Source organism: Rutidosis leptorrhynchoides, chromosome 4 (assembly GCF_046630445.1).
Source record: "Rutidosis leptorrhynchoides isolate AG116_Rl617_1_P2 chromosome 4, CSIRO_AGI_Rlap_v1, whole genome shotgun sequence".
Taxonomy (NCBI): Eukaryota; Viridiplantae; Streptophyta; class Magnoliopsida; order Asterales; family Asteraceae; genus Rutidosis; species Rutidosis leptorrhynchoides.
The window spans coordinates 580,887,281-580,914,169 of NC_092336.1; the positions used below are offsets into that span (position 1 = coordinate 580,887,281).

The 26,889-nt window shown below is 34.1% G+C and overlaps 1 non-coding gene across 1 annotated transcript; it reads left to right on the forward strand.

Moving 5' to 3' along the window:
• Positions 1 to 24,478: 24,478 nt before the first annotated feature.
• LOC139846061 (small nucleolar RNA R71) lies at positions 24,479 to 24,585 on the forward strand. Its single transcript, XR_011758807.1, has one exon. It is a non-coding gene; the product is annotated as a small nucleolar RNA R71 (small nucleolar RNA).
• Positions 24,586 to 26,889: the final 2,304 nt, after the last annotated feature.

A 26,889-nucleotide genomic window follows, 5' to 3' on the forward strand; every position in this document is an offset into this window, starting at 1 on the left:
TAGTGTTACACGGACATAATTTCGACTTACAAACTTAAAACATTTGCCACTATAACCTTATTATTATTAACTTAATATTAAAATTATAATTAAAATATAAATATAAATATATATTGAGAGAGAGTAAGAGAAGTGTATGATGAAGGTGTAAATAACTCGTCGCCCAAACTTGCAATTTATAGCACCTGACCAATGATTTGGGGCCATACGATCGCTTGGCCTGGGAGTGTTATTCCCATGTGATCGCATGGAGGCCTGGGACAGCTCACATATTTTTGTTTTCTTGTTTGCCGACGTTTTATTTAATATATATAATATAATATATATAATTTTATATAATTATATATATATTACATTATATTCTTGTGCATAGTTGACTTGTAATTTTAGGTCCGTTGAGTCGCGCGTTGATAGTTGGTTCATGTCCCGGTTCCGGATTTTTGAACGTCCTTTCGTACGATTTAATATCTTGTACTTTGCGTTTCGTGGCTCGTACTCTTGTAACTTTTAGAAGTTTCTCAGCAATAATTTGACCCACTTGGATTGTACTTTGTACTTTTTAGCTTTTTGGTCATTTGCGTCTTCAAACTGTCGAATCTGTCTTTTGTCTTCACCTTTTATTATTTAAATGATAATCACTTGGAAATAGAACAATTGCAACTAAAAGCTTGTTTTTCTTGAAGGATAATGCTATGAAATATATGTTCGTTTTTAGCATTATCAAATATTCCCACACTTGAGCGTTGCTTATCCCGAAGCAATATAGAACTTGAATAAAACTTTACTAGAATCACTTCTTTATTCTTCACACTTTGTACATCAGTAATTTTAATAAAGCGGTATGAACAATGATAGTAACAATGTGGTTTATAGTCCCACATGACTATGAAAATTTAGATCCGTTAGAAAATTGGATCTTTATGAAAACATTTGATCTTTTGAAAATTCAATCTAGATTTTACCCTAGATAAGTTTTCCGAAATAACCCTTCACCGTTGTTTGCAAAATGTTTCTGTTAGTTTTGTGGGTTTCAGATTTGAAAATTTTAGCTCAAAACTTATGGTTTTTGTCACCCACTTGCTAACCTTGTATTGGAAAAGCAACATGTCCAGTATACTTGCTCCGTATATTACCTTTCGGTAAACTACCGTCCGGTTGTAAAGGAAAGCGTTGAACAAGCAACTGTTAAGGCAATGTCTAATGACATGCTTTTGATTATGGTCTATATCGTGTCGGATGCAATTACTATCCTTTGTAGGAGCAATAATAAAGATCACCCTATAGTTTTTTGGTCTGGCACAAGGTCCTGTCTTCGACCATGCTACGCAACCACCGTTCTTACGGTTGACACCCGATTTGGTTCAGGTGACCTAATGAATTCTGGTGAATTCCTAGGATTTTATGTTCAATGGTAATGAACGCATTGAAAATGGGTTTTTAGAAAACAAATCGGTTTGTAATTTGATCAAAATATTTTCTCGTTCAAGCTCGATTTTAGATATCATCGAATTTCATGAGTTTGTAATTCTCAATCTTTAAGGTCAATCTCAAGGATTGAGTAATATCAGGCTTAAATGCTGATTTTTGATCTTTAAGGAGATTATCCTTTCTGGAGATCTGATTCATTAGTCTTATAAGCTAATTTGCACGGTTCCCCCCATTGTACGAGACAGATCCTCTCATGGTTAGGATAAGTCTGACCACTTGGCGACCCTGTTTGATGCTGAGGTCCGTGGATTTCCAGCTGATTTTCGAGAAAACTTTTCAAGGTTTTTCGTAGACTCTACAACTAGTCTGGACGACAACTTCCTGACCGAAATCAAGAAGCACGTGTCTTTTTCTCTGAAGACTTTACTTCCTTTTACATTCCATTTATATTACAATAAACTGCGTAAAACTGATTAATATCGTCCAAAACAAAAGTATCTTCAATTATTTGTACAAAAATATGTGATATATGTTCTAAATAACTTGGTAAATTTTTCCCACACTTGGCTTTTATTTTTCTTTCTCTGCCTTTTTATTCTCTTCTATTCCATTTTAAATGAATTCAAGCGTTTTGGGTTATTTCTCAATTTATGTCCTTTCCGAGGTAACAATAATTTCAGTGTTAACACCTAGTTTTGTCGTTCATAAATATGTATAAACATGATTTTGAGTTCATTTAGTTGAAATTTTTTTTACTAGAAGTGGGTAGTCAGTATATAAGACTAGGGCTGTTCTTTATTATCAGAGAGCACTAGATTCTAATACAACTACTGCGTTACTAGTAAAGTTTAACGGTGGCTATTAAACTAAATGTATAAGTCAAATTTTTAAAACCGAAAGAATTTAATCCCTTCCCACACTTAAGATCTTGCAATGCCCTCGTTTGCAAAAAGCAGTAACAATTTAAATTATTGAGGGTGATTAGCGTAGAAAAATGATTAAATGTTACCAACGTTTCCAAACATATTGTTGTTTGTTTGAATGATAAATGGTGCACATCATTTGTTCATTCCTGCAGTTGTTATATCACATTTATTTTGCATCTTGTCGTCAAAATTAGTTGCTTTTGCTGAACTTAATGCCAGTCTTTGAAAATGCGCTGTTTTACCCTGTTGTGTACATGAGATAAAATACATACAATACAGATATAAACATGCATGATATTTTCAAATGGGACTTTGAAATGTCCCGTTCTTATTGATTAAAAACGTTCCATATTAATTGATTTCGTTGCGAGGTTTTGACCTCTATATGAGACGTTTTTCAAAGACTGCATTCATTTTTAAAACAAACCATAACCTTTATTTCATAAATAAAGGTTTAAAAGCTTTACGTAGATTATCAAATAATGATAATCTAAAATATCCTGTTTACACACGACCATTACATAATGGTTTACAATACAAATATGTTACATCGAAATCAGTTTCTTGAATGCAGTTTTTACACAATATCATACAAACATGGACTCCAAATCTTGTCCTTATTTTAGTATGCAACAGCGGAAGCTCTTAGTATTCACCTGAGAATAAACATGCTTTAAACGTCAACAAAAATGTTGGTGAGTTATAGGTTTAACCTATATGTATCAAATCGTAACAATAGACCACAAGATTTCATATTTCAATACACATCCCATACATAGAGATAAAAATCATTCATATGGTGAACACCTGGTAACCGACATTAACAAGATACATATATATAAGAATATCCCCATCATTCCGGGACACCCTTCGGATATGATTTAAATTTCAAAGTACTAAAGCATCCGATACTTTGGATGAGGTTTGTAAGGCCCAATAGATCTATCTTTAGGATTCGCGTCAATTAGGGTGTCTGTTCCCTAATTCTTAGATTACCAGACTTAATAAAAAGGGGCATATTCGATTTCGATAATTCAACCATAGAATGTAGTTTCACGTACTTGTGTCTATTTTGTAAATCATTTATAAAACCTGCATGTATTCTCATCCCAAAAATATTAGATTTTAAAAGTGGGACTATAACTCACTTTCACAAATTTTTACTTCGTCGGGAAGTAAGACTTGGCCACTGGTTGATTCACGAACCTATAACAATATATACATATATATCAAATTATGTTTAAAATATATTTACAACACTTTTAATATATTTTGATGTTTTAAGTTTATTAAGTCAGCTGTCCTCGTTAGTAACCTACAACTAGTTGTCCACAGTTAGATGTACAGAAATAAATCGATAAATATTATCTTGAATCAATCCACGACCCAGTGTATACGTATCTCAGTATTGATCACAACTCAAACTATATATATTTTGGAATCAACCTCAACCCTGTATAGCTAACTCCAACATTCACATATAGAGTGTCTATGGTTGTTCCGAAATATATATAGATGTGTCGACATGATAGGTTGAAACATTGTATACGTGTCTATGGTATCTCAAGATTACATAATATACAATACAAGTTGATTAAGTTATGGTTGGAATAGATTTGTTACCAATTTTCACGTAGCTAAAATGAGAAAAATTATCCAATCTTGTTTTACCCATAACTTCTTCATTTTAAATCCGTTTTGAGTGAATCAAATTGCTATGGTTTCATATTGAACTCTATTTTATGAATCTAAATAGAAAAAGTATAGGTTTATTTTCAGAAAAATAAGTTACAAGTCGTTTTTGTAAAGGTAGTCATTTCAGTCGAAAGAACGACGTCTAGATGACCATTTTAGAAAACATACTTCCACTTTGAGTTTAACCATAATTTTTGGATATAGTTTCATGTTCATAATAAAAATCATTTTCTCAGAATAACAACTTTTAAATCAAAGTTTATCATAGTTTTTAATTAACTAACCCAAAACAGCCCGCGGTGTTACTACGACGGCGTAAATCCGGTTTTACGGTGTTTTTCGTGTTTCCAGGTTTTAAATCATTAAGTTAGCATATCATATAGATATAGAACATGTGTGTAGTTAATTTTAAAAGTCAAGTTAGAAGGATTAACTTTTGTTTGCGAACAAGTTTAGAATTAACTAAACTATGTTCTAGTGATTACGAGTTTAAACCTTCGAATAAGATAGTTTTATATATATGAATTGAATGATGTTATGAACATCATTACTACCTCAAGTTTAGTAGGTAAACCTACTAGAAGTGACAAGAAATGATCTAGCTTCAAAGGATCTTGGATGGCTTGAAAGTTCTTGAAGTAGGATCATGACACAAAAACAAGTTCAAGTAAGATTTTTACTCGAATTAAGATAGTTTATAGTTATAGAAATTGAATCAAAGTTTGAATATGAATATTACCTTGAATAATAAAGATAACCTACTGTATATAACAAAGGTTTCTTGATCTTAGATGATTACTTGGAATGGATTAGAAAGCTTGGAAGTAAATTAGTAAACTTGAAGGGATTTTTGAAGTGTTCTTGAAGTGTTCTTCCTATGATGATTATAGCTTGATTCTTGAAGTGATTTTTGATGAAGATGATGATTAAATACTGGAAAAATACGTTCATAATAGTGTGTGTGTGTGTTGAGAGAGAATTAGAAAGAGAATTGGAAGTGAAATGGAGTGAATGATGAGTGGTAATTGGTGAGTGGTGAGTGGGGTTAAAAGGAGTTCTAGTTAGTTGACTAGCTCATGGTAGAAGTTAAAATTGATTAGTCATACATGACATAATCAAGAGTGGAATCCCATGCTAGTTCCTATTGGTATATACTCATAGTAAGTACGTTTTGAAGCTGTGTATAATACGGGTAAGAATACGACTAGAATTCTTGATGAAAGAAAAGAATGGAAAAGTAACTGTAACCATTTTCGTTAAGTATGAGTGTTTTGATATATGTCTTGAAGTCTTCCAAAAGTATTTTAATACATCTAAATACACTACATGTATATACATTTTAACTGAGTCGTTAAGTCAACGTTAGTCGTTACATGTAAGTGTTGTTTTGAAACCTTTAAGTTAACGATCTCAATTAATGTTGTTAACCCATTGTTTATTATATCTAATGAGATGTTAAATTATTATATTATCATGATATTATGATATATTAATATATCTTAATATGATATATATACATTTAAATGTCGTTACAACGATAATCGTTACATATATGTCTCGTTTCGAAATCCTTAAGTTAGTAGTCTTGTTTATATGTATATAACTCATTGTTAATATACTTATGGAGATACTTACTTATCATAATCTCATGTTAACCATATGTATATCCATATATATATCGTCATGTCGTTTTTACAAGTTTTAACGTTCGTGAATCGCCGGTCAACTTGGGTGGTCAATTGTCTATATGAAACATATTTCAATTAATCAAGTCTTAACAAGTTTGATTACTTAACATGTTGGAAACATTTAATCATGTAAATATAAATCTCAATTAATATATATAAACATGGAAAAGTTCGGGTCACTACAGTACCTACCCGTTAAATAAATTTCGTCCCGAAATTTTAAGCTGTTGAAGGTGTTGACGAATCTTCTGGAAATAGATGCGGGTATTTCTTCTTCATCTGATCTTCACGCTCCCAGGTGAACTCGGGTCCTCTACGAGCATTCCATCAAACCTTAACAATTGGTATCTTGTTTTGCTTAAGTCTTTTAACCTCACGATCCATTATTTCGACGGGTTCTTCGATGAATTGGAGTTTTTCGTTGATTTGGATTTCATCTAATGGAATAGTGAGATCTTCTTTAGCAAAACATTTCTTCAAATTCGAGATGTGGAAAGTGTTATGTACAGCCACGAGTTGTTGAGGTAACTCAAGTCGGTAAGCTACTGGTCCGACACGATCAATAATCTTGAATGGTCCAATATACCTTGGATTTAATTTCCCTCATTTACCAAATCGAACAACGCCTTTCCAAGGTGCAACTTTAAGCATGACCATCTCTCCAATTTCAAATTCTATATCTTTTCTTTTAATGTCAGCGTAGCTCTTTTGTCGACTTTGGGCGGTTTTCAACCGTTGTTGAATTTGGATGATCTTCTCGGTAGTTTCTTGTATAATCTCCGGACCCGTAATCTGTCTATCCCCCACTTCACTCCAACAAATCGGAGACCTGCACTTTCTACCATAAAGTGCTTCAAACGGGGCCATCTCAATGCTTGAATGGTAGCTGTTGTTGTAGGAAAATTCTGCTAATGGTAGATGTCGATCCCAACTGTTTCTGAAATCAATAACACATGCTTGTAGCATGTCTTCAAGTGTTTGTATCGTCCTTTCGCTCTGCCCATCAGTTTGTGGATGATAGGCAGTACTCATGTTTAGACGAGTTCCTAATGCTTGTTGTAATGTCTGCCAGAATCTTGAAATAAATTTGACATCCCTATCAGAGATAATAGAGATTGGTATTCCATGTCTGGAGACAACTTCCTTCAAATACAGTCGTGCTAACTTCTCCATCTTGTCATCTTCTCTTATTGGCAGAAAATGTGCTGATTTGGTGAGACGATCAACTATTAACCAAATAGTATCAAAACCACTTGCAGTCCTTGGCAATTTAGTGATGAAATCCATGGTAATGTTTTCCCATTTCCATTCCGGGATTTCAGGTTGTTGAAGTAGACTTGATGGTTTTTGATGCTCAGCTTTGACCTTAGAACACGTTAAACATTCTCCTACGTATTTAACAACATCGGCTTTCATACCCGGCCACCAAAAATATTTCCTGAGATCCTTGTACATCTTCCCCGTTCCAGGATGTATTGAGTATCTGGTTTTATGAGCTTCTCTAAGTACCATTTCTCTCATATCTCCAAATTTTGGTACCCAAATCCTTTCAGCCCTATACCGGGTTCCGTCTTCCCGAATATTAAGATGTTTCTCCGATCCTTTGGGTATTTCATCCTTTAAATTTCCCTCTTTTAAAACTCCTTGTTGCGCCTCCTTTATTTGAGTAGTAAGGTTATTATGAATCATTATATTCATAGATTTTACTCGAATGGGTTCTCTGTCCTTCCTGCTCAAGGCATCGGCTACCACATTTGCCTTCCCCGGGTGGTAACGAATCTCAAAGTCGTAATCATTCAATAATTCAATCCACCTACGCTGCCTCATATTCAGTTGTTTCTGATTAAATATGTGTTGAAGACTTTTGTGGTCGGTATATATAATACTTTTGACCCCATATAAGTAGTGCCTCCAAGTCTTTAATGCAAAAACAACCGCGCCTAATTCCAAATCATGCGTCGTATAATTTTGTTCGTGAATCTTCAATTGTCTAGACGCATAAGCAATCACCTTCGTTCGTTGCATTAATACACAACCGAGACCTTGCTTTGATGCATCACAATAAATCACAAAATCATCATTTCCTTCAGGCAATGACAATATAGGTGCCGTAGTTAGCTTTTTCTTCAATAACTGAAACGCTTTCTCTTGTTCATCATTCCATTCAAATTTCTTCCCTTTATGCGTTAATGCAGTCAAGGGTTTTGCTATTCTGGAAAAGTCTTGGATGAACCTTCTGTAGTAACCAGCTAGTCCTAAAAACTGGCGTATGTGTTTCGGAGTTTTCGGGGTTTCCCACTTTTCAACAGTTTCTATCTTTGCCGGATCCACCTTAATACCTTCTTTGTTCACTATGTGACCGAGGAATTGAACTTCTTCCAACCAAAATGCACACTTTGAAAACTTAGCGTACAATTCTTCCTTCCTCAATACTTCTAACACCTTTCTCAAATGTTCACCGTGTTCTTGGTCATTCTTTGAGTAAATAAGTATGTCATCAATGAAAACAATGACAAACTTGTCAAGGTATGGTCCACACACTCGGTTCATAAGGTCCATGAACACAGCTGGTGCATTAGTTAAACCAAACGGCATGACCATAAACTCGTAATGACCGTAACGTGTTCTGAAAGCAGTCTTTGGAATATCATCTTCTTTCACCCGCATTTGATGATACCCGGAATGTAAGTCAATCTTTGAATAAACAGACGAGCCTTGTAGTTGATCAAATAAGTGGTCGATTCTCGGTAGTGGGTAGCGGTTCTTGATGGTAAGTTTGTCCAACTCTCGGTAGTCAATACACAACCTGAATGTACCATCTTTCTTCTTGACAAACAAAACAGGAGCTCCCCACGGTGATGTGCTTGGTCGAATGAAACCACGCTCTAAAAGTTCTTGTAATTGGCTATGCAGTTCTTTCATCTCACTGGGTGCGAGTCTGTAAGAAGCACGAGCTATTGGTGCAGCTCCTGGTACAAGATCTATTTGAAATTCAACGGATCGCTGTGGGGGTAATCCCGGTAATTCTTTCGGAAATACATCGGGAAATTCTTTTGCAATGGGAACATCATTGATGCTCTTTTCTTCAGTTTGTACTTTCTCGACGTGTGCTAGAACAGCATATCAACCTTTTCTTATTAGTTTTTGTGCCTTCAAATTACTAATAATATGTAGCTTCGTGTTGCCCTTTTCTCCGTACACCATTAAGGAATTTCCTTTTTCTCGTATAATGCGAATTGCATTTTTGTAACAAACGATCTCTGCTTTCACTTCTTTCAACCAGTCCATACCGATTATCACATCAAAACTCCCTAACTCTACTGGTATCAAATCAATCTTAAATGTTTCGCTAACCAGTTTAATTACTCGATTCCGACATATATTATCTACTGAAATTAATTTACCATTTGCTAATTCGAGTAAAAATTTACTATCCAAAGGCGTCAATGGACAACTTAATTTAGCACAAAAATCTCTACTCATATAGCTTCTATCCGCACCCGAATCAAATAAAACGTTAGCAGATTTATTGTCAATAAGAAACGTACCCGTAACAAGCTCCGGGTCTTCCTGTGCCTCTGCCGCATTAATATTGAAAACTCTTCCGTGGCCTTGTCCATTCGTGTTCTCCTGGTTCGGGCAATTTCTAATAATGTAGCCCAGTTTTCCACATTTATAACAAACTACATTGGCATAACTTGCTCCGACACTACTTGCTCCGCCATTACTCGTTCCGACACCATTTGTTCCTTTCGTTCTATTAACCCCTGGTCCGTAGACCTCACACTTCGCCGCGCTATGACCATTTCTTTTACACTTGTTGCAAAATTTGGTGCAGAACCCCGAGTGATACTTTTCACACCTTTGGCATAGCTGCTTCTGATTGTTGTTGTTGTTGTTGCGGTTATTATTGTTGTTGGGATGATTATTGTAGTTGTTGTTGTTGTTGTTGTTGTTGTTGTTGTTGGGCCGTTTGTTGTAGTTGCGATTGATGTTGCGATTGTTGGGATAATTGTTGCGATTATTGTTGTAATTGCTGTTGTTGTTGTATTGGTGATTCTTATCACCGTTTTTCTCCCACTTTCTTTTGACTTGCTTCACATTGGCCTCTTCAGCAGTCTGTTCTTTAATTCTTTCTTCAATCTGGTTCACTAGTTTGTGAGCCATTCTACATGCCTGTTGTATGGAGGCGGGCTCGTGTGAACTTATATCTTCTTGGATTCTTTCCGGTAATCCTTTCACAAACGCGTCGATCTTCTCTTCCTCATCTTCGAATGCTCCCGGACACAATAGGCACAATTCTGTGAATCGTCTTTCGTACGTGGTAATATCAAATCCTTGGGTTCGTAACCCTCTAAGTTCTGTCTTGAGCTTATTGACCTCGGTTCTGGGACGGTACTTCTCGTTCATCAAGTGCTTGAATGCTGACCACGGTAGTGCGTACGCATCATCTTGTCCCACTTGCTCTAGATAGGTATTCCACCATGTTAACGCAGAACCTGTGAAGGTATGCGTAGCGTACTTCACTTTGTCCTCTTCAGTACACTTACTTATGGCAAACACCGATTCGACCTTCTCAGTCCACCGTTTCAATCCGATCGGTCCTTCGGTTCCATCAAATTCCAAAGGTTTGCAGGCAGTGAATTCTTTGTAGGTGCATCCTACACGATTTCCTGTACTGCCAGATCCAAGGTTATTGTTGGTATGTAGCGCAGCCTGTACTGCGGCTATGTTTGAAGCTAGAAAAGTACGGAATTCCTCTTCATTCATATTCACGGTGTGTCGAGTAGTCGGTGCCATTTCCTTCAAAATAGTCAAATGGAACAAGTTAATCATACAGAATATTAAGAGTAGTTAATAGTATTTCGTAGCATAATATGAACTCATTTATAAAAGCTTTTTCTTCATATTAGCATTTTATAAGTTTAAATTCGGGTAGTACCTACCCGTTAAGTTCATACTTAGTAGCTAATATACAATTCAACTACTACAATTCTATATGAAAAACTGATTGTAATAATATTTCGCGTTCAAACTTTTATACAATATTTTACAAACTTACAATACCGCTTATTTTACATAAAGCATGAAATATAGCACACAATAACTTTGATACAAGATAGTTGTGAAGATAATTCTAGCTAGTACACAAGTCGTTCAGCAAAGGCAATAAAGACACGTAATTTATACGTCCAGAAACAAGTCATGCATTCTGGTTTTACTAGGACTACTTCCCATCCTTGGTCTTGTGGAACATAACCGTTATGGCCGTTGATAAGACAGCGTGTTGTAACGTCGTCAAAGGGACGAGGGTTACGTAATGACCAACAGTCTCGTAATAACCTAAAAACCTCATTTCTTACCCCAATTACCGACTCCGTCACTTGTGAGAACGTTTTGTTTAATAGTTGTAGCCCGATGTTCTTATTCTCACTTTGGTGAGAAGCGAACATTACTAACCCGTAAGCATAACATGCTTCTTTATGTTGCATGTTAGCCGCTTTTTCTAAATCACGAAGTCCTATATTCGGATATACTGAGTCAAAATAATTTCTTAGCCCGTTGCGTAAAATAGCATTTGGGTTCCCCGCAATATATGCGTCAAAGTAAACACATCATAACTTATGGATTTCCCAATGTGATATCCCCCATCTTTCGAACGAAAGCCTTTTATAAACCAAGGCATTCTTGGAACGTTATTCGAATGTCTTACAAACTGATCTCGCCTTAAATAGTTGTGCCGAGGAATTCTGACCGACTCTAGACAAGATTTCATCAATCATGTCTCCGGGTAGGTCTCTTAAAATATTGGGTTGTCTATCCATTTTGTGTTTTTATACTGTAAAATAGACAAGAGTTAGATTCATAAAAAAAATACTTATTAATACAAGCAATTTTTACATATATCATAAAGCATAAGCACACTATATTTCATATATTACACCACACGAATACAACTATCTTATTCCGACTCGCTCGTTTCTTCTTGTTCGGTTTTGGTTCGTTTTGCCAAGTTTCTAGGGATATATGATGTTCCCCTAATACGAGCCGTCGTTGTCCACATTGGTTTAGAAAAACCTGGTGGTTTAGAGGTTCCCGGGTCATTGTTACAACTTAAGGACTTCGGGGGTTGACGATACATATAAAGTTCATCGGGGTTGGAATTAGATTTCTCTATTTTTATGCCCTTTCCCTTATTATTTTCTTTTGCCTTTTTAAATTCACTTGGGGTAATTTCTATAACATCATCGGAATTCTCGTCGGAATCCGATTCATCGGAGAATTGGTAATCCTCCCAATATTTTGCTTCCTTGGCGGAAACACCATTGACCATAATTAACCTTGGTTGGTTGGTTGAGGATTCTCTTTTACTTAACCATTTTATTATTTCCCCCACCGGTTCTATTTCTTCTTCCGGTTCCGATTCTTCTTCCGGTTCTGATTCTTCTTCCGGTTCCGACTCTTCTTCCGGTTCCTCTTCGGGAACTTGTGAATCAGTCCACGAATCATTCCAATTTACATTTGACTCTTCATTATTATTAGGTGAGTCAATGGGACTTGTTCTAGAGGTAGACATCTATCACATAATATCAAACACGTTAAGAGATTAATATATCACATAATATTCATATGTTAAAAATATATAGTTTCCAACAAAAATGTTAAGCAATCATTTTTAAAAAAAACACGGTCGAAGTCCAGACTCACTAATGCATCCTAACAAACTCGATAAGACACACTAATGCAAATTTTCTGGTTCTCTAAGACCAACGCTCTGATACCAACTGAAATGTCCCGTTCTTATTGATTAAAAACGTTCCATATTAATTGATTTCGTTGCGAGGTTTTGACCTCTATATGAGACGTTTTTCAAAGACTGCATTCATTTTTAAAACAAACCATAACCTTTATTTCATAAATAAAGGTTTAAAAGCTTTACGTAGATTATCAAATAATGATAATCTAAAATATCCTGTTTACACACGACCATTACATAATGGTTTACAATACAAATATGTTACATCGAAATCAGTTTCTTGAATGCAGTTTTTACACAATATCATACAAACATGGACTCCAAATCTTGTCCTTATTTTAGTAAGCAACAGCGGAAGCTCTTAGTATTCACCTGAGAATAAACATGCTTTAAACGTCAACAAAAATGTTGGTGAGTTATAGGTTTAATCTATATGTATCAAATCGTAACAATAGACCACAAGATTTCATATTTCAATACACATCCCATACATAGAGATAAAAATCATTCATATGGTGAACACCTGGTAACCGACATTAACAAGATGCATATATATAAGAATATCCCCATCATTCCGGGACACCCTTCGGATATGATATAAATTTCGAAGTACTAAAGCATCCGATACTTTGGATGGGGTTTGTTAGGCCCAATAGATCTATCTTTAGGATTCGCATCAATTAGGGTGGCTGTTCCCTAATTCTTAGATTACCAGACTTAATAAAAAGGGGCATATTCGATTTCGATAATTCAACCATAGAATGTAGTTTCACGTACTTGTGTCTATTTTGTAAATCATTTATAAAACCTGCATGTATTCTCATCCCAAAAATATTAGATTTTAAAAGTGGTACTATAACTCACTTTCACAGATTTTTACTTCATCGGGAAGTAAGACTTGGCCACTGGTTGATTCACGAACCTATAACAATATATACATATATATCAAAGTATGTTTAAAATATATTTACAACACTTTTAATATATTTTGATGTTTTAAGTTTATTAAGTCAGTTGTCCTCGTTAGTAACCTACAACTAGTTGTCCACAGTTAGATGTACAGAAATAAATCGATAAATATTATCTTGAATCAATCCACGACCCAGTGTATACGTATCTCAGTATTGATCACAACTCAAACTATATATATTTTGGAATCAACCTCAACCCTGTATAGCTAACTCCAACATTCACATATAGAGTGTCTATGGTTGTTCCGAAATATATATAGATGTGTCGACATGATAGGTCGAAACATTGTATACGTGTCTATGGTATCTCAAGATTACATAATATACAATACAAGTTGATTAAGTTATGGTTGGAATAGATTTGTTACCAATTTTCACGTAGCTAAAATGAGAAAAATTATCCAATCTTGTTTTACCCATAACTTCTTCATTTTAAATCCGTTTTGAGTGAATAAAATTGCTATGGTTTCATATTGAACTCTATTTTATGAATCTAAACAGAAAAAGTATAGGTTTATAGTCGGAAAAATAAGTTACAAGTCGTTTTTGTAAAGGTAGTCATTTTAGTCGAAAGAACGACTTCTAGATGACCATTTTAGAAAACATACTTCCACTTTGAGTTTAACCATAATTTTTGGATATAGTTTCATGTTCATAATAAAAATCATTTTCTCAGAATAACAACTTTTAAATCAAAGTTTATCATAGTTTTTAATTAACTAACCCATAACAGCCCGCGGTGTTACTACGACGGCGTAAATCCGGTTTTACGGTGATTTTCGTGTTTCCAGGTTTTAAATCATTAAGTTAGCATATCATATAGATATAGAACATGTGTGTAGTTAATTTTAAAAGTCAAGTTAGAAGGATTAACTTTTGTTTGCGAACAAGTTTAGAATTAGCTAAACTATGTTCTAGTGATTACGAGTTTAAACCTTCGAATAAGATAGTTTTATATATATGAATCGAATGATGTTATGAACATCATTACTACCTCAAGTTTAGTAGGTAAACCTACTGGAAGTGACAAGAAATGGTCTAGCTTCAAAGGATCTTTGATGGCTTGAAAGTTCTTGAAGTAGGATCATGACACAAAAACAAGTTCAAGTAAGATTTTTACTCGAATTAAGATAGTTTATAGTTATAGAAATTGAATCAAAGTTTGAATATGAATATTACCTTGAATAAGAAAGATAACCTACTGTATATAACAAAGGTTTCTTGATCTTAGATGATTACTTGGAATGGATTAGAAAGCTTGGAAGTAAATTAGTAAACTTGAAGGGTTTTTTGAAGTGTTCTTGAAGTGTTCTTCCTATGATGATTATAGCTTGATTCTTGAAGTGATTTTTGATGAAGATGATGATTAACTACTGGAAAAATATGTTCATAATAGTGTGTGTGTGTGTGTTGAGAGAGAATTAGAAAGAGAATTGGAAGTGAAATGGAGTGAATGATGAGTGGTAATTGGTGAGTGGTGAGTGGGGTTAAAAGGAGTTCTAGTTAGTTGACTAGCTCATGGTAGAAGTTAAAATTGATTACTCATACATGACATAATCAAGAGTGGAATCTCATGCTAGTTCCTATTGGTATATACTCATAGTAAGTACGTTTTGAAGCTGTGTATAATACGGGTAAGAATACGACTAGAATTCTTGATGAAAGAAAAGAATGGAAAAGTAACTGTAACCATTTTCGTTAAGTATGAGTGTTTTGATATATGTCTTGAAGTCTTCCAAAAGTATTTTAATACATCTAAATACACTACATGTATATACATTTTAACTGAGTCGTTAAGTCAACGTTAGTCGTTACATGTAAGTGTTGTTTTGAAACCTTTAAGTTAACGATCTCAATTAATGTTGTTAACCCATTATTTATTATATCTAATGAGATGTTAAATTATTATATTATCATGATATTATGATATATTAATATATCTTAATATGATATATATACATTTAAATGTCGTTACAACGATAATCGTTACATATATGTCTCGTTTCGAAATCCTTAAGTTAGTAGTCTTGTTTATATGTATATAACTCATTGTTAATATACTTATGGAGATACTTACTTATCATAATCTCATGTTAACCATATGTATATCCATATATATATCGTCATGTCGTTTTTACAAGTTTTAACGTTCGTGAATCGCCGGTCAACTTGGGTGGTCAATTGTCTATATGAAACATATTTCAATTAATCAAGTCTTAACAAGTTTGATTACTTAACATGTTGGAAACATTTAATCATGTAAATATCAATCTCAATTAATATATATAAACATGGAAAAGTTCGGGTCACTACAGACTTAATATCCCACTTTCAAATTACAAAAATGAAATATTAGTATAAAATAATAAAAATGTTAAACATTACATAAAAGTATCAAAATTTTAAATGTTTAACATAAATAGATAAAAATAATAAAAGATAAGAAATCACCAATGGAACACTATTGATTTGGATAGGGATTTCAGTTCATATCATCGCTCGGGTTTCATGGTTGGTGATAGGTGTCCTGGTAGGCTTGATTGGGGTCGTACATGTTAAAGGGTGGTCGCATGTCGGGCTGATGTGGTGGATAAAAAGCAGGCCGAGTTGGGATGTAAGTATGTGGTACCTGATATGATAGTTGGCTCATGATTTGGTGCTGATGAACTTGCCAGCTATCGTGTTGGCATCGCCTGGAGTGCTCATACTCATCCGCGGCTCTCCACTACTCATACTGATGATCCCTAGCCTGGTTATTCATTTCCACCTCATCTACATGCTGGAAGACATCAGTATAACTATCCCTAATGACATCCCTAATGTCATCTGCTTCCTCCATCTCCTCATCTGAATCCCTCTCTACCTGTGGATGGGTGCCCTGATATGGTATTGGCATATTGTGCCTTCGTTTTAGTACCTTTGCACCTTGATAAACCTGCAAACCTTTGCTCTCGGCTTGTTCCTCAATCTCTACCATCGGACCCCCATGCTCTTTATCTACACCTAAGTACTCTCCGATGAGAGTAACAAAAATACCTCCCCCTATAATACTTCCTGCTTGCATACCCTCAACCACTTTAGATAAATAGTGGCCTACGTAATAAGGAATGTTAACAAAGCTCCTCGGGTCTCGAATACACTTAAGGTAAAATAAATCGTTTAGGGTCATTTTTTCCTTGTTTCTACCCCTTTGTGTAATTGAGTTTGCTAAAAAACTATGTATTACCCGAAGCTCTGCTCTATCAATATCTAAGTAGGAGTGTCTTCCACCCCGCGTAAATTCTCTAAATCTTGACATACGCCTCCATATGGCGTTAGCGTCAAAATTCCTATCTACTCTTTCATCTTCAGCAATTAAACTATTACAATCAGGTGTAATAATCTTAGTGGGGGTGTAGATTAATAAAGCTCTAGCCATGTCCAACATGGACATTCTGTACATTGTACCTCCTAAAAGAAATCTAATAAAAATTTTATCTCCTATCATAGTAACTTCATTATTTAACTCTATAGTGCTAAGCAATTCAACACACCATTCTCTATATATAGTTCTACGTGTAGTAAATAAGCGGATCCAATCGTTAAATGCAGAGTTACTATACCTCTGAACTAGTAAATCCCTAACCGGTTCGGCTAGGTTAACCGCTTCCAAAGGCTCCCAATCGATTACCCGAAGCATTTTAATATTTCTGTGGTAAAGAATGTGCATGTTCTTTTGAAATTTTGGGTATTCTGTCCAACAATGATCGAATCTTAGGTTGGGATGTAACTGTTGGTCATCGATAAGTGGGTGCATAATCCTCGGGTGAGGCTGAAATTGACGATAATGAGTGTAAAACAGTGGTTTCGGCTCATAATATAGCATGTGTTGATCATAATGTTGTTGTTCAGGTTGTGGTTCCGGTTGTGGTTCTTGATCAGGTTCTTGTTCATGTTGTCTAGACGATGATGCACCATCCGTATCTGTATTTCTTTGCAAAACACATTAAACACAAAATTTGTGCATCTAAATATGCATTAGTGTTAGCAAAATAACAAATTAAAACAATTACAATAACATGTTTAATCCATATTAAACTTATACTCATTTTCATATTTTTATCAATTCTACAATTTTTTAAATAAGCATATATGAAAAGGTATACAAAGTTCATAAGAATTCAACTCAAATAACATGTTAAAATAACCATTACTAGCAATTAAACAAGTTTCAAATGGCATTTATATCAAAATAATCAAGTTCTTGAATTTTAGACTTAAAAAAAAGTCCACTTTGATGCTCAAAATCATGTTTAGGATCAAAGTTTGGATCATTTTGCTAACTAAACATGTTACACTACTTAATTTAGCAATAATTCATAACAAAAATCTGCCATAACCTGTTTATATCAAAAAGCCCCAAATTGCTCAAGAACACAAACCCTAGATTTCTAAAAAATTTGAAGTTTAAGGCTTCAAATCATGACAAATAGAATCAATCTAGGTTATACAAGCATAATATACTAACAATTTAACTCTAATTACGCTAGAAATCATCAAAATTAAATTAGGACAATTAATTATAATTATCACAAAAATTAGAAAATTTAGGAGTTTAGGGGTGAAATTTCTACCTTTTTGCTTCCCCATCTGAAGAAAGGCATGATTGGAACTGATTATAGCACGAAATTTGGTTGATTTTGGTGGAAAAATGATGAAATTTGAGAGTGTTTTGTGGGTGTGTTCGTGTATTTGTGTGTGTGAAAGTGTGAGACAGAGAACCAGCTCGTGGCCTTTTGTTCCTGGCCAGTTTCTGTCCACCATGCGATCGCATGGTGGTATAGGGTAAATCCCATGCGATCGCATAGGTTTCCTGATTTTTTTTTATTTTTTTATAAAAACTTTAACTAATAAAACAAATAATTACTTAATTTAAAATTTTGTTTCTTTTTAGATTGAGGGCGTTTCGGTACGTTTACCTAGTTCGTCCCTCTACAAAATTTAAAATTTTGTTATTTTAAAGTGATTGTTTTAAAAGCAAAGATCTTTGGGTTTTTTTAATGTTTTTGGCATACTTTAAATCAATAAGATTAAAAATAATGATAATAAAATTTCTCGTCCCGCCCTCGGGTAAAGCAATTTCGGTTCCATAACCCAGTCTTCAACTCACGACGAATTTTAGAAATTAAATTTTTAACTTAATGAAATAAAGTACATTTTTGTTTTTAAATTCACACCAAACTTAAATTTAAAATGCATATTAAAATTTCATATAAATATTAATAATATTTATACATTGGTTTTACAATAATATAGTTATATATTAATTTTTAAAATAAGGTAAAAATAAAAAATAAAATCTTTTTGGTCTTTTTGGGTAAAGTAATTTCGGCTATATTACCCAGTTTTACTCCTGGCGAATTTTTAAAATATTTTAAATTGATTGATTAAAGATATTTATACCTTATGAATAAACGGTAAATTTCGCAGTGATGAATTAAATTTTTGTATGATATCAATAATTTCGGTTTCGCATACCTAATTTTATTAAATATCAATTTAATACTTTATAGCGAACGATTCAGCGTTTATTATCAAAAGGTTAAAAGCAATAAATAAAAACAAATAAAAACTGTACATACTTACCTGTGAGATAGAATTCTCAGAGACCTGCTTTAGCCGACTCATAGGAGAGTCGTTTGATTTGGTTTTCCATAGCTACATAAGCGTAACCTCGATTTGTCAATAATTTTTCTTCTAAACATATGAGCGGTCCTTCTCTGCATAGAGTAACAAATTCAGAATTGGAATGTGTTTGATTGTTCGAACATTTACCTTCGTGTGACCATTTTCCGCATTTATCACATCTTTCAAGGTGTCTTGCTCTTCTTTTTGTTGCGGATTTTGATTTTCCTTTACCAAATTGTGTCTTATTATGATTCTTCCTGAGTTCTTTCCTTACTTCGTCCATTTTTCCTCTTATGAATGATATCAGTTCACTCGGGAAGATGTTATTATTACGTTTAGTAATCATAGCGTGTAGTAGTAGACCATGGTTCAAATCAAAGGAATTCTTCATTTCGTAAAACCTAAAAGAAATAAAAATTCAGAATGGAGGGAGAAGACTAGTTCTTTAGAGTCTGCTAGGGAAAAACCATTTGGATTCCATTCTCGGAAACTACACGAAAACATAAAATCTAACTCTAGACAGAATTATATTATCCTTAGAACATTCGAATCTCCACACACTTAGTTAGCTGTGGTGTCGAAATTGTGATTAACTTCATCTTCAACTTCCATTAGACTATCTATGTAATGTTTAACTCTGTGACCATTAACTTTAAATTCAATCCCATTTGAATTTATTAATTCTATTGTTCCGTATGGGAAAACTCTTTTGACTATGAATGGTCCAGACCATCTTGATTTCAATTTTCCAAGAAATAGCTTGAATCGTGAATTGAAAAGAAGAACTCGGTCTCCTTCCTTGAATTCTTTTGAACTTCGGATTCTTTTATCATGCCATTTCTTCGTTCTTTCCTTATAGATTAACGAATTTTCATATGCCTCATGTCTTAATTCTTCTAATTCATTTAATTGACTTAATCGTAGATGTCCGGCTTCATGTAAATCAAGATTACACGTCTTCAAAGCCCAAAATGCTTTGTGCTCAATTTCTACTAGTAGGTGACATGCTTTTCCGTAAACAAGTTTAAAAGTTGTGGTTCCAATTGGAGTTTTGTAGGCTGTTCTAAAAGCCCAGAGTGCATCCTTCAATTTCATGGACCATTCCTTCAGATTTGATCCTACGGTTTTCTCTAGAATACGTTTTAAAGCTCGGTTGGTATTTTCAACTTGTCCACTTGTTTGTGGATGATAAGCGATGGAGATTTTATGAGTTACTCCATATCTTTAGAGAACTTTCTCAAGTTGATTATTACATAAATGAGTACCCCGATCACTTATTAAAGCTTTCGGTGTTCCGAACCTAGCAAAAAGACGTTTTAAGAAGTTGACTACAACTCGTGCATCGTTAGTTAGGAGAGCTTGTGCTTCCGCCCATTTAGATACATAATCAATGGCAACGAGAATGTAGAGATTATTATGAGATTTTGAAAATGGACCCATAAAGTCAATACCCCAAACGTCAAATACTTCACATGCTTGAATGACATTTTGTGACATTTCATCACGTTGACTTATTTTTTCGACCCTTTAACAAGCATCACATGATTTACAAAGAAGATGTGCGTCTTTGAAAATTGTAGGCCAATAAAATCCAGCATCGTAGACTTTCCTTGCTGTAAGTTGAGGCCCATAATGCCCTCCTGTTGGTCCTGTGTGACAATGGTTTAAGATTTGACTAGCTTTATCTCCGAATACGCATCGACGTATTATTCCATCGGGACAACTTTTGAATAAATATGGATCTTCCCAAGAATATTGTTTTATATCACTAAAGAATTTCTTTCGTTTTTGGTACGACAACCCTTTTTCAAGGAATCCACATGCTAAGTAGTTTGCATAGTCTACAAACCATGAAATTTTTTTATAATTGATCTTCAATAGATATTCATCAGAAAAGTTGTCTTGTATGGCTGATTCATTTAGAACTTCCAATTCGGGATTTTCAAGGCGAGAAAGATGATCAGCGGCGAGATTTTCTGCTCCCTTTTTGTCTCGGATTTAAATATCGAACTCTTGTAAGAGTAAGATCCAACGGATTAATCGTGGTTTGGCATTTTGTTTTGAAAATAGGTATCTAAGAGCAGAATGGTCGGTATAGACCACTGTTTTAGCTAGAACGAGATATGAACGAAATTTGTCAAAAGCAAAGACAATAGCAAGGAGTTCTTTTTTAGTAGTTATGTAATTCGTTTGTGCTCCTTGTAACATCTTACTAGCGTAATAAAAAGTTGAAATCGTTTTTCAATCCTTTGACCTAAAACGGCTCCCATTGCAAAATCACTTGCATCGCACATGAGTTCAAATGGTAGATTCCAATTTGGAGTTATCATGATCGGCGCATTAGTGAGTTTTTCTTTAAGAATATTAAAAGATTTGATGCATTCATCCGAAAGGATGAATGGAGCATCCTTTTCTAGTAGTTTATTCATCGGAGTGGCAATTTTAGAAAAATATTTTATGAAACGTCGGTAAAAACCAGCATGCCCTAGAAAACTCCTAACTCTTCTAACATTGGTGGGATGTGGAAGTTTAGCAATTACATCTACTTTAGCTCTATCCACTTCAATTCTTTCCTTTGAAATTTTTTGACTAAGAACGATGCCTTCTCTAACCATGAAATGGCATTTCTACCAATTAAGTACTAGATTTGATTGCTCGCATCTAATAAGCATTTGTTCAAGATTAACTAGACATGTTTCAAAAGTATCACCGAAGATTGAAAAGTCATCCATGAAAACTTCCAAGCATTCTTCTATCATATCGTGAAAAATCGCCATCATGCACCTTTGAAAGGTTGCAGGGGCGTTGCATAGTCCAAATGGCATGCGTTTGTAAGCAAAAGTACCATAAGGGCACGTTAATGTGGTTTTCTCTTGCTCTTCGGGTGCGATTGGAATTTGAAAGTATCTAGAGAAACCGTCAAGAAAACAATAGTAACTGTTTCCGGCTAACCTATCCAACATTTGATCAATGAAAGGTAAGGTGATCTTTTCTGGTGGCGTTATTTAATTTTCTATAATCAATACAGACACGAGATCTTGTTACAGTCCTAGTAGGAATAAGCTCATCTTTTTCATTTGTGATGACAGTTATGCCACCCTTCTTAGGTACACATTGAACTGGGCTTACCCATGGACTATCAGAGATTGGATAAATTAAACCTGCATCGAGCAGTTTAATAATTTCTTTCTTAACAATATCTTGCATATTAGGATTTAGTCTTCGTTGGCGTTGCACATAGGTTTTATGACCTTCTTCCATAAGGATTTTATGTGTGCAATACGAAGGACTTATGCCTTTAATGTCATGAATCTTCCATGCAATAGCTGGTTTATGAGCTTTTAGCACAGAAATGAGTCGAGATTTTTCATTTTCAGTAAGAAAAGACGATATTATTACAGGTAATTTAGATTCACCATGTAAATAAGCGTATTCTAAATGGTTTGGAAGTGGCTTTAACTCTAATATCGGTGGTTCTTCTATCGATGATTTGTATCGATATCTGTCTTCTTCTTTTAACATTTGAAGTTCTTCTATTGTTGGTTCATATTCATTAGCCATGAGTACGGCTAACATTTCAGATTCATCAATTGGTTCAGTCCCTTCTTCTAAAAAACATTCTCCTGTTCCTTGTAATTTTGGAAATTCTTGTAACAATTCTGCATGTGAATCTATAGTTTGAATATAATAACATGCATCATCTGCAGATTGCGGTTGTTGCATGGCTCTATCAACAGAAAAGTAACACTCTCGTCCTCTATAGTTAGGGTCAGTTTCTTACCAAACATGTCTATTATTGTTTTAGCCGTGTTTAAGAATGGTCTTCCTAATATGAGAGGAACTCAAGAATCTTCTTCCATGTCCAGAATAACAAAATCTACTGGAAATACTAAAGTACCAACTTTAACTAGCATGTTCTCCATTATCCCTCTAGGATATTTTATTGATCGATTGGCTAGTTGTATGCTTATTCGTGTTAGTTTCAATTCTCCAAGGTCTAGTTTAGCGTATAATGAATATGACATTAAATTTATACTAGCACTAAAGTCTGTCAGTGCTTCTATTGAACTAAGACTACCCAGAAAACATGAAATTGTGAAACTTCCTGGATCTGAGAGTTTTTCTGGTAGTTTATTCAACAGCACTACAGAACAATTAGCATTCATTATAACAGCCGAGAGTTCTTCCATTTTCTTTCTATTTGTGATTAGATCTTTCAGGAATTTAACATATCTTGGCATTCCTGAAATCACATCAATGAAAGGAAGATTGACATTTATTTGTTTAAACATATCCAAGAATTTGGATTGCTCGGCTTCAAGTCTTTCTTTTCTCATTTTACTCGGGTAAGGAAGTGGTGGTTGGTATGGTTTAACATAAGGCTTTGCCTTAACTGTGTTATCTTCATTAACCTTTTCAACTACCGGTTCTGTTTCCTTTTCTTGATCAGGTTGTGGTGATTGTGGAGCAGGAATAGAGTCATCAAAAATTACAGGTATTTCAGGTGGTTTAAGTGTAATAGCACTTCTTGTGGTAATGGCTTTAGCTGTTTCATTCTGGGGGTTAGCATTTGTATCGCTAGGTAGACTCCCTGGTTTTCTTTCACCTATCAACCTTGCTAGGTTACTTACTTCTTGTTCCAGATTTTGAATAGAAGCTTGTTGATTTCTAAATGCTTGAGCATTTTGTTCATTAGTTTGTTTCTGAGATGTGAAAAATTGAGTTTGAGATTGAACTAGCTTCGACATCATATCTTCTAAATTTGGTTTTTTATCATCGGTTTGTGGTGGTTTATTTGGAAAAATAGGTCTTTGCTGGTTGTAAGTATTGTTAGATACTTGTTCATTGCTAGGACCTTGTTGGTTGTTGTATGGAACATTTCGGTTATAATTCTGATTTTGATTGTAGTTTGGTCTTGGCGGTTGATAATTATTTTGATAATTATTTCCAGGCCTTTGGTTCATGTATGAAACATTCTCTCTTTGTTCCATTGTTTGTTTAATACTGAGACAATCTTTTGTCAAATGTGGTACTCCACACTGCTCACAACTAATTCGTATTGCGTGAATATCTTTAGTCATCTTTTCCATTTGTCTCTCGAAAGCATCTAACTTTGCGGAAATGGAATCAAAGTCATGGCTAGAATCGGCTCTAGCCGCTTTAGATGATCTAACGATGTCTTTTTCTTGATGCCACTCATGTGAGTGGGAGGCTGTGTTATCAATAATTTTGTAGGCTTCAGTTGCGGTTTTCTTCATAATAGAACCACCAGCTGCTATGTCGATGTCTTTTCCTGTAGTAATGTCGCATCCTTGGTAGAATATTTGTACTATTTGATAAGTGTCTAAACCATGTTGAGGACATCCTCTCAACAACATTCCAAATCTTGTCCACGCTTCATATAATGTTTCATTTGGCTTTTGCGTGAACGTAACAATTTCTCCTTGAAGTCTCACGGCCTTAGATGCCGGAAAGAATCTTTTAAGAAATTTCTCAACTAAAACATCCCATGTGTCAATCGTCCCTTCAGGTAACGATTCTAACCAATCTTTGGCTTCTCCCTTTAAAGTCCAGGGAAATAACATGAGATAGATCTATTCATCCTCAACTTCTCTGATCTTAAATAGAGTACAAATTCTATTAAAGGTACGAAGATGTTCGTTTGGATCTTCCTTCGGCGTACCAATAAATTGGCATTGATTTGTTACCATGTGTAGGATTTGTCCTTTGATTTCATAATCTGACGCATTAATGTCTGGTTGAGTAATGGCATGACCTTGGCCAGTGCGTGTAGCTCTCATTCGGTCTTCCATACTTAGAGGTTCCTGATTTTCCATGATTGAATTTGTTGAATCTGAATCACTAGAGGATTCTGATTTAATGGTTTCTTCCTCGACAATCTCTGGTTGAATGATTTGTGGTTCAGGAGGAATGATTAGTGGATCAGGATCTCTCAATTGTCCTTGAATATCCTCTGGGTTCTCAATTGTGAGGTCGGGTTCAAAAAATGGATTATCGGAAATTTGAATTGGAGTACTTGGTCGATTAGATGATGATTCTAAAGAAAAATCAACGGCGACAATATTGGCTAGATGTCTTGATCGAGTTACAAGTGGTGAACGTATGAAAGGTGGTGAACGTTTTGCTCGGTGCATTCACTGAATATCCTATTAGTTATATAAAAAAAATAAAAAATTATATAAGTTATCAAATTAATAGACTTTTCTGATTTTGTCCACGTTTCGAATAGCCAATAGATGCAGCATGTAGCCAGGACCCTTTAAATCGGAAGCCCACAACTCGCCACTAACAAATCCAACTATTACTACGAACCAGAAAATTTTGGATGTCTATCAATTTAACCGCTTAAAATAATTTTTCGTCAAAATTTTGAAGATAAAATCTATGTCCTAAAAACTAGAGCGTCGAGAAATAAGAGGAAGAAAAAGAGTGCGTCGAAAAATAAAAGGTCGAAAAAATAAACCGTCTAAAAATAATAATAAGAAAGTAAAGCGTCAAAACTTAAAAGTCTAAAAACTAAATATTAAAACTTACGTCTAAAGGTATTAAAGCTTAAAAGGAATTCTATATCTAAAACGGCAATTACTTAAAAAGGCACTAAAATCTATTAAATATTAAAGCGACAAGTGATGTCGTAAAATTCTAAAGCATCTAAATCTTAATCTAAAGAAAAAGCACTTAAGGGATTTTACGACAAAGCCTAAAAATCTAGAAATATAAATTAACTACGGCAAAATACTAAGTTACAAAATAATTACGAACGAAAAATATTACGAAATAAACGATAAAAACATAAATTATAACTTAAAATGATAAAAATATAAATTTTATAAAAATATTATTTTTATATTATTATTTTATAAAAGTATTAATTTATATAATTAATAATAATATTAAAACTTAATATTACTAATTATAAACTAATATTAATAACTAATTAAATACTTAAACCCTAATTAGGTTATTAATAATAATAATTAATAATATGTAACCCTAATCCGTACGTCTGATGATTCAGGCCTGTCAAATCACCTCATGCGGTCGCATGAGGTTTCCTTGATCTGTCCATGCGATCGCATGGCTTCGGGTACCAGGCCTTTGTTGGGCTTCGACAGGCTTCGGCCCAATTTTAGTATTAATTATATTTTTATTTTATTTTTTGAAAAGGTTTATATAAAATATTATGTAATAAAAATTTATATTTTAAAAAAAACTTTACTTATTAGTTTTAATTTTTAACAAAAGAAATAAAAAATATAAACTTTTTAATTTAAACACTTAAAAATATGGAAATATATTTTTCTTTCTTTTTTTATGTTTTTATATTTTTGTTTTTTAATATTTAAAACTTATGTAAATATATTTTTACAAAAATAGCTTAAAAACTAAAAAAATTTTATAGCGTTCTATGGCATCCCCGGCAGCGGCGCCAAAAATACTTGATGTGTGCGAGGTGTAGTACGAAATAGATTATATTTTACTACGAAATACTAGTAAATACGATACAATTTTACACAAGTTATTTATTTATTTATTGAATGGGTATACCTAAACCTTGCTACAACACTTATAGGCAGTGTACCTAATCGTAGAGTAGTGTAGTTTTTAGTAACTCCGGTTCATTCCACAGGGAGCTAGCTGAGTTTAACGCTATATATATTTTAAACTATATTTGTATAAATATATAAATATAAGTAGTATTATTATTATTATAAAAGGGGGGTTTTACCGTTTAA